The sequence below is a fragment of the Mus musculus genome, chromosome X (assembly GCF_000001635.26).
Source record: "Mus musculus strain C57BL/6J chromosome X, GRCm38.p6 C57BL/6J".
NCBI lineage: Eukaryota > Metazoa > Chordata > Mammalia > Rodentia > Muridae > Mus > Mus musculus.
This window is the reverse complement of record NC_000086.7, coordinates 74,549,663-74,559,527: the sequence shown is the minus strand read 5'-3', so window position 1 is coordinate 74,559,527 and position 9,865 is coordinate 74,549,663. Positions and strand designations below refer to the sequence as shown.

General features: G+C 41.3%; 1 pseudogene; it reads right to left on the bottom strand.

Annotated features, from left to right (window-relative positions):
- Positions 1-4,458: 4,458 nt before the first annotated feature.
- Gm52449 lies at positions 4,459-5,966 on the bottom strand (annotated as a pseudogene).
- Between the last annotated feature and the right edge of the window lie 3,899 nt (positions 5,967-9,865).

Below are 9,865 nucleotides of genomic sequence, written 5' to 3'. Positions count from 1 at the left end.
TACAAATGCCATTGTGTAATATTGACAAAATGTTCATGAAGCAAGCTATCAGAGGCTCTCTTCAGGATAATTTTCAAGAACAGATGAGTATATGTTGCTTTTTGGAAACAGCTTAAAGACACAGAAACAGAAAAATCTCCAATGTGTTGATCCTACAGTATCTAGCCCTGGACTCAATGTTCAGTGACTTTAGGGACTTCATTATGATACAGTCATCCTCACTGCATGGGTATAGGGAATTAGAAAAACTTTCAGCCTTTAATGAATTATACAGGATAATTAAAACTTCGGCAAAGTAGATCACTTGGGAACTAATTAGAAGTTTTTCTCAATAATTGGTGAATAACTTTTAAATTTTTGTTTTCCTTACAAATGTACTACATGTTAAACATAAAAATATGGGCAACTATGAAAAGGAATGTAAAATCCACCATAATCTTGTCACTTAAGGTAACTATAGTGAACATGTATATTGAAGTGGAAATTTCTGGATTTTTTTTTTTTTTTTTGGAGACTCAGTTGTGTCATGTGATATTTTTCTGGAAGCTGTCTTATGAGAGGATGTTCTCCTAAAACAGACATTTGAGAGGACACATGATGTTTGGAAAGAGTCACCACAAGTGAAACTTAGCAATGCAATATAAGGCAAACCAATACATGTATGTCATCAGCAAAGACTAGCAAGGCAGAGCAAGGCAAACCAATGCTCTAGCTCCCACTGTCTGTGGGGTCATATTTATATTCTTTCTAAACATGTTGCATCCTTTCACTTATTTGCTATAGCAAAATATCCTCTCACCTGTGTCTGCTTTAGGAAAACATTCTTTCACGTGTCTGCTTTAGCAAAATATTTTTTTCACCTGTCTGCCCCAGCAAAACTTCATTATAACCTGAATCTCCTAAGAAAACAGAAATTTCCACTTTACACCACATGCTGTCTTTGTTCCTAGACAGCCTCATCTAGATTGACCCCAGTTATGGCAAAGCCTGGAAGTATTGTTTTGTTTTCTTTTGTTTGACAATGTTCTTCATTTTCTTAGGAAATGAGAGGAGGGACAAGAGGTAGAGCATGGGAACATGAGGAACAACTTGCTATGATGGTGAGGAGGAGGACAATCCTTTTCTGGTGGGTTGTGAAATTTTGGAGCATTTTACTAAAAATAGGAAGAGTGAGACTTCAACACCCCACTCTCACCAGTGGACAGGTCATCCAGACAGAAAGTAAACAGATAAATAATGAAACTAACAGATATTATGAATCAGATGGACCTAACAGATAATCTATAGAACATTTCATCCTAACACAAAATAATATACCCTCTTCTCAGCATCTCATAGAACCTTCTCCAAAATTAACCATAAAGTCAGTCACAGAGAAAATCACAACAGATACAAGAAAATTGAAATAACCCCCTGTACATTTTCAGACCATGTTGGGCTTCCAACAACAGAAACAACACAAAGCCCACAAATATGTGGAAACTTAACAACTCCTTGGACTCGATGGCCTCACTGGATTAAGGAAGAAATAAAGAAATCAAAGACTTTATAGAATTCAATGACAATAAAGGCACAACATACCCAAAATTATGGGTCACAGTTAAATCAGTGGTAAGAGGAAAGTTCATAGCACTGAGTGCCTACATAAAAAGATTTGAGAGTTCTCATATTATCAATGTAACAGAACACCTGAAAACCTTAGAACAAAAAGAAGCAAGCACATACAAGAGGAGTAGATAGCAAGAAATAATCAAATCCGGGACTGAAATCAACCCATTAGAAACAAAGAGAAAAATACAAAGAATGAACAAAACCAAAAGTTAGTTCTTTGAGAAAACCAACAAGATAGACAAACCTGTAGCCAAACTATCAGAAAGGCAGAGAGAGAATACACAAATCAACAAAATCAGAAATGAAAATGGGAGCAAAACAACAGACACTAAGGAAACACATGAAACCATCAGGTCTTATTTCAAAAACCTTTATTCCACAAAATTAGGAAATCTTAATGAAATGGATGATATTCTTGATTGATACCACCTACCAAAGTTAAGTCAAGATCAGGCAAACTATTTAAATAGGATTATAACCCCTACGGAAATAGAAGCACTCATTAAAAATCTTCTGATCAAAAGAAACTGAGGGCCAGATGGCTTTAGGGCAGAATTCTAACAGAATTTCAAAGAAGAGCTAATACCAATACTCCTCAAACTATTCCACAAAATAGAAACAGAAGGAACACTGCCAAATTTATTTTATGAGACCACAATCACCCTGATGCCTAAACCATACAAAGACTCAACAAAGAAAGAGAATTTCAGACCAATACTCCTTATGAGCATTATTATAAATATACTCAATAAAATACTTGCACATCAAATCCAAGAAAAAATAAAAAACATTGCTTACCATAATCAAATAGGCTTCATATCAGGGAGGGAGGGATGGTTCAATATATAAAAATCCATCAATGTAATCCACCATATAAACAAACTGAGAGAGAAAAAACCCTCCAAGATCATCTCATTAGATACTACAAAAAGCCTTTGACAAAACCTAATACCCATTCATGTTAAAAGTCTTCGAGAGATCAGGCACATACCTAAATACAATAAAGGTAATATTCAGCAAGCCTATGCCCAACATCAAATTAAATGGAAAGAAACATAAAGCAATTCCACAAAAACCAGGGACAAGACAAGGCTGCCTAGTCTCTTGTTATCTACTCGATACAATTCATTAAGTTCTGGCTAGAAAAATAAGACAGCTAAAAGAGATCAAGGGGCTACAAAACGGAAAAGAAGAAGCCAAAGTTTCACTATTTGCAGATTATTGCCCGAGCTTTTGTCCCCGCCGACAAGAACACACTCAGGACAACTGGAATCTTCTGTGGCAAAGCTTTTATTGCTTACTTATCAGGAGGGAAGATCCCGAACCGGGAAAATGGCACTGCTTATATAGCCCGCAGCGTGACGTTTCAGCACCTGATGTGGCGTGACAGCTCCTGATTCGTTACTCGCCCATCACCCCATTACTATGCCGCGAAATGGGCAGTGACTAGGCGTGAATTCACTCTTGCACTTGCACATAAGGCTTGTTTACTAGTTAGGCGCAGTGGAAGCCAGTGCCATCTTATAATGGCGATTGCTCACGGCACGCACGCGATTGCTGGCGGAACAGCTCTCCACATCTCCCCCTTTTTATTTTATTAAAATTTGAGGCTGGTCTAGGCCTCTGCAGTCATGTCCATCTGCTGTGGCTCCTGTCTTAGGTCATTCCTCCAATGTCACAGCCTTTCCTGTCATAGGGTAACCCTATCGCCACCGGGTCCCGTGTCTTAGGTTGGTCTGTGCATGAGGAAAGTTGCCTGTCTCTAGACACCACACTACTGTGTGACAGTAACTGCTAAATGACCTAGGGTGAACTCTATAAAAGAGGCCAGCCAAAAAACGAATTAGTAAACCTCAGCGAGGTGTAAGTGCTGATCAATGAGCGTTGAGTCTCTTACATCCCAGTGCAATGTATCCACAAATCCGTGGGGCGCAATAGCAGAGAACTCAGATGCCATTTAGGTCTTAAGCATGGACAGCCAAATTTCAGGGGAAGCCCCTTGCTCGATGGCAGCAAGTGCTTGAGTTATCACAACCTTGTCATTTGTTTGTTGGGTTCTGAGCTTGCAAACCAACCAGAGCATGAACACAAGTCCACAGCAAGTGGCAACACCAAATAAACCTACCCCCACCCATTCCTTAAAATAAGAAAAAGCAGATGAAATCCAGGAGGAGAGACCCTCTGTCAATGACAGGTCCACTCGTGTCGAGTTGATCCTGAGAACAGCCGCTCTCAGGGCCTCAAGGGTCTCATCGAATCTTTCAGACCAATTTCCTGCAAGATACAAAGAAATCTGCCTAGACAGATTAGCAAACACGTAAATATTGATTTTTCTCAAAGGAGGAAATATGTGTGACATCCATTTGCCAGCTCAAAGAACAGGAGCTAATAGTGGAGCAGGACTGATAGCCTAGCCCTTGTAAAGAGTGTGATGCTAATAGTGGAGCAGGACTGATAGCCTAGCCCTTGTAAAGAGTGTGATGACTGAGTTACGGGCCAGGTTTTTGGCCACCAGTGAGAAGAAATAATACTTTTGTCTGCTCCTGTATCTAAAATTCCCTTAAATTGTTTCCTTCTATAACTAACTCCAAGGATGGCCTGGAATCTAAAGGCATTATTAAGTAAGCAGAATCATTTCCAGTAGAACCAATCCCTCTGACAGCTCGAGGAATAACAGAGGAAGGAAAACAGCCATGTAGGCTTGGCAAAATTATTAGTTGAGCTATTCTGTCCCCTTGTGATATAGAAAAGACACCTTGAGGACAAGAACAGAGAACCTGAAGTTCCCCTTTATAATCCTGATCTACAACTCCAGGGTGGACAATAAGACCTTGTAGGCTGCAAGAGCCTGCCTCGTGTATCTCTAATTAAATGACAGTCCTTAGCCCAACGATATCCTTTTCCACATTTAGTACACAATCCTGGTACTGTCCTTTTTATAGGGGCTCTGCAGTCCTTTTTTAAATGTCCTGGTTTGCCACAATTAAAGCAAAGTTTGAGCTCAGTTGAATCCGAGAGCCTCCTCCCCTGCAGAATGGCTGCTGCCAATCCGGCATTAGTAAGAGGCCCTCCAAGTTCACAACAAACCTTTAACCAGTCCTGTAACCCCTTACTCTTTCTAGGTGTAATTGCTGATCTGCATTCCTGCGTAGCTTGTTCATAAACCAATTGTTCAATTAAAGGCATAGCTGCTTCTGGGTCTCCAAATATCCTCCCTGCTGCCTCCGTCATTCTGGCCACAAAATCTGAGAATGACTCCTGTGCACCTTGAGTAATCTTGGTCAAATGCCCACTTGCCTCTCCCTTCTTAGAGAGTGCCTTCCATGCCTTAACAGCGGCAGCTGAGATCTGAGCGTACACTCCCCAATGATAATCTGTTTGGTTAGCAGCATGCTGTCCCTGACCTGTAAGTAATTCAAACGTCCACGTTCTTTGGTCCCCTTCCATGGTGGCATTGGCCCTTCCCTGCGTCTGGCAGGAGTCCTGCCACAAGGCTTTCCACTCAAGATACATTCCCATACTGGGGGCTGCAGCTTTTACTACAGTCTGCCAATCACCAGGAGTCATAGTGTGAGTCGCAAGCCTTTCAACTTGTGCTACAGTGAAATTAGTGCTGACTCCATAATTACGGACTGCTTCTGCAAGCTCCTTAATCTGTATTAATCTGCACTTAATCTGTGAACATGCCCTCCCTCAGCTCCTTCAAAAACTGGGAACACTTGCTGCACTTTTCTCTGTTCCTCTTTTGGAATGAATGAATCTGAATGATACCTCTGCACATAAGGCTCTGAATGGTACCTCTGCACATAGGGCTGAGGTGCACTAGGACCCTGAAGCCGACAGTCCGGAGGCCGAGCAGCAAGCTGGCTTTCGCCAGCCGCTTTTTGCCTTTTTCTGGACTGAGTAGCTTGCATTTTATCTTGCTGGTACCTTTCTCCCTTATAACAAACTGCTTCCTCCTCCAAGTCCGTTTCTTCAGAGGAGCTAAGTCCTTCATCTGATTCTGAGCTACTAAGAGCTAGCCGCTTAAATTCAACTAGTGGCAGGTATAAGTTCCTTCTCCTAGAAACCTCCGCTGATTGATCTTTTTTCTTTTCTTTTTCCTTCTCCTTCCTTCCAATCTCTCCCCAGGTATTCTTCCCTGACATTAACTTTTCCTCGGGTTCAAGAACCGTGGAAAGGCCCGTATGCTTAATTGGTGCACCATGTTTCCTATTTGCTCCTACTCTCTCTCCCCACTTTACCTCTGATAGACTGTCTTGAATTTCCTCCAGAATTCTCTGCCCTGCCTTAACCACTTGTTGACATGTGAAAAGGAACAAAAAGGCTTCTAACACTGGAGAAAGTTCAAGGCCAGATATACCTCGTAAAGCTGTAATGTGTCCTACAGTTCTGGTTCCGCCTCGCGAACGAGGGATCTCCCTTGCGCCGGTGTGATGGTAGTTCCTGGGTTTCTCGGCGCCACTTATTGCCCGAGCTTTTGTCCCCGCCGGCAAGAACACACTCAGGACAACCGGAATCTTCTGTGGCAAAGCTTTTATTGCTTACTTATCAAGAGGGAAGACCCCGAACCGGGAAAATGGCACTGCTTATATAGCCCGCAGCGTGACGTTTCAGCACCTGATGTGGCGTGACAGCTCCTGATTCATTGCTCGCCCATCACCCCATTACTACGCCGCGAAATGAGCAGTGATTAGGCGTGAGTTCACTCTTGCACTTGCACATAAGGCTTGTTTACTAGTTAGGCGCAGTGGAAGCCAGTGCCATCTTATAATGGCGATTGCTCACGGCATGCACACGATTGCTGGCGGCACGACTCTCCACAGCAGATGGTATGATGGTGTGCATAAGTGACCCTAAAAATTTCCCAATAAATTCCTACAGCTAATAAAGACCTTCAGTGATGTGGCAGGATATAAAGCTAGAAATAAGGATCAATATCCCTCCTATGTACAAATGATAAATGGGCTAAGAAAGAAATCGGAGAAACAATACCCTTCACAATAGCTGCAAATAATAAAACATATCTTGCTGCAAATCTAACAAAGCAAGTGAAAGGCTTATATGACAAGAACATTGAAGAAAGAAATTGAAGAAGATATCAGATGACAGAAAGATCTCCCAAGCACATGGGTCAGTAGAATTAACATTATAAAAATGGCCATCTTACAAAAGCAATCTACAGATTCAATGCAGTTCCCCTCAAAAGTTCATCCCAATTCTTTACAGACCTTGAAAGAATAATTCTCAGCTTTATATAGGAAAGCAAAAATCCCAAGATAGCCAAAATAATACTGTACAATAAAAGAACTTCTGGAAATATCACCATCCATGATTTCAAGCTGTAATACAGAGCAATAGTAATAAAAACTGCATGCACTTGGCATAAAAACAGACAATTTGATCAACAGAATTGAATTGATGACCAAGAAATGAACCCACATACTTACAGACACTTGATTTTTTATAAAGAAGCCAAAATTATACAATGGAAAAAAGAAAGCATCTTCAACAAATGGTGCTGGTCTACTTGAATGTCTGCATGTAGAAGAATGTAAATAGATCCATTTCTTTTTTTATTCTTACATTTTTCTTATTAGATTTTTTTAATTTACATTTCAAATTTTATCCCCTTTCCTAGTTTTCCCTCTGAAAATTCCCTATCCCCTCCCCCCACCCCTGCTCCCCAACCCACCCACTCCCATTCCTGGCCCTGGCATTCCCCTATACTGGGGCATACAACCTTCACAGGACCTAGGGCCTCTCCTCCCATTGATGACCAATAAGGCCATCCTCTATTACATATGCAGCCAGAGCCACTAATCCCACCATGTGTTTTCTTTGATTGGTGGTTTAGTCCCAAGGAGCTCTGTGGGTACTGGTTGGTTCATATTGATGTTCCTCCTATGGGGCTGCAAATTCCTTCAGCTCCTTGGGTACTTTATCTAGCTCCTTCATTGGGGACCCTGTGCTCCGTCCAGTGGATAACTGTGAGCATCCACTTCTGTATTTGTCAGGCACTGGCAGAGCCTCTCAGGAGACAGCTATATCAGGCTCCTATCAGCAAGTTCTTGTTGGCATCTGCCATAGTGTCTGGGTTTGGTGGTTTTTTATGGGATGGATTCCCAAGAGGGGCAGTCTCTGTATGGTTGTTCCTTCAGTCTCTGCTCCAAATATTGTCTCTGTAACTCCTTCCTTGGGTATTTTGTTCCCCCTTCTTAGAAGGATTCTGAGCTTCTGGGCTAATATCCACTTATCAGTGAGTGCATATCATGTGTGTTCTTTTATCCACTTATCAGTGAGTGTATATCATGTGTGTTTCTTTGTGATTGGGTTACCTCACTTAGGATGATATCCTCCAGATACATCCATTTGTCTAAGAACTTCATAAACTCATTGTTTTCAATAGCTGTGTAGTACTCCATTGTGTAAATGGAGTACCATATTTTCTGTATCCATTCCTCTGTTAAGGGACATCTGGGTTCTTTCCAGCTTCTGGCTATTATAAATAAGGCTGCTATGAACATAGTGGAGCATGTGTCCTTATTACCATTTGGAATATCTTCTGGGTATATGCTCAGGAGTGGCATAGCTGGATTTTCTGGTAGAACTATGTCCATTTTTCTGTGGAACAGCCAAACTGATTTCCAGAGTGGTTGTACCAGCTTGCAGTCCCACCAACAATGGAGGGGTGTTCCTCTTTCTCCACATCCACGCCAGCATCTGCTGTCAACTGAATTTTTGATCTTAGCCATTCTGACTGGTGTGAGGTGGAATATCAGGGTTGTTTTGATTTGCATTTCCCTGATAATTAAGGATGTTGTACATTTTTTAGATGTTTCTCAGCCATTCAGTATTCCTCAGCCGAGAATTCTTTTTAACTCTGTATCCCATTTTTAATAGGGTTATTTGGTTTTCTGGAGTCCAACTTCTTGAGTTCTTGATATATATTGGATATTAGCCCCCTATCAGATTTAGGATTGGTAAAGATATTTTCCCAATCTGTTGGTTGCCATTTTTCTTATTGAAAGTGTCCTTTGCCTTACAGAAGCTTTGTAATTTTTAAAGGCCCCATTTGTTTTTTGTTGTTGTTGTTTTTAGTTGATATTTTAGTATATTTACAAAATTAAACAGGAGCTATGAGTATAACATAGTGGTATACATTTGCATAAACATGCATAAAGACCTATATTCATATCTCAGCACCAAAAATATTTGTTCAGTCATATGCACTCACTGATAAGTGGATATTAGCCAAGAAACATAGAACACCCAAGATACAATTTGCAAAACACAAGAAAATAAAAAAGAGGGAAGACCAATGGGTGGATACTTCATTCTTCTTTAGAATAGGGAACAAAATATCCATGAAAGGAGTTATAGAGACAAAGTTTGGAGCTAAGACAAAAGGATGGACTATCCAGAGACTACCCCACCCAGGGATCCATCCCATAATCAGCCACCAAACTCAGACACTATTGCATATGCCAGAAAGATTTTGCTGAAGGGATCCTGTTATAGCTGTCTCCTATGAGGCTATGCCAGTGCCTGGCAAATACAGAAGTGGATGCTCACAGTCATCTATAAGATGGAACACAGGGCCCCCAATGGAGAAGCTAGAGAAAGCACCCAAGGAGCTGAAGGGGTCTGCAACGCTATAGGTGGAACAACACATGAACTAACCAGTACCCCCAGAGCTCGTATCTCTAATCTGCATATGTAGCAGAAGATGGCCTAGTTGGTCATCACTGGGAAGAGAGGCCCCTTGGTATTGCAAACTTTATATGCCCCAGTAGAGGGGAATGCCAGGGCCAAGAAGCAAGAGTGGGTGGATAGAGGAGGAGGGCAGAGGGATGGTATAGGGAACTTTCGGGATAGCATTTGAAATGTATATAAAGAAAATATCTAATAAAAAAAAGACATTTTAAAAAATTAATTGGGGCTGGTGAGATGGCTCATTGGGTAAGAATACCTGACTGTTTTTCCAAAGGTCCGGAGTTCAAATCCCAGCAACCACATGGTGGCTCACAACCATCCGTAACGAGATCTGACGCCCTCTTCTGGTGTGTCTGAAGACAGCTACAGTGTACTTACATATAATAAATAAAAAAAATTAATTGGAGGCCCCATTTGTTGATTCTTGATCTTACAGCACAAGCCATTGCTGTTCTGTTCAGGAATCTTTCCTCTGTCCCCATATCTTTGAGGCTTTCCCCCACTTTCTCCTCTATAAGTTTCAGTGTCTCTGGTTTTA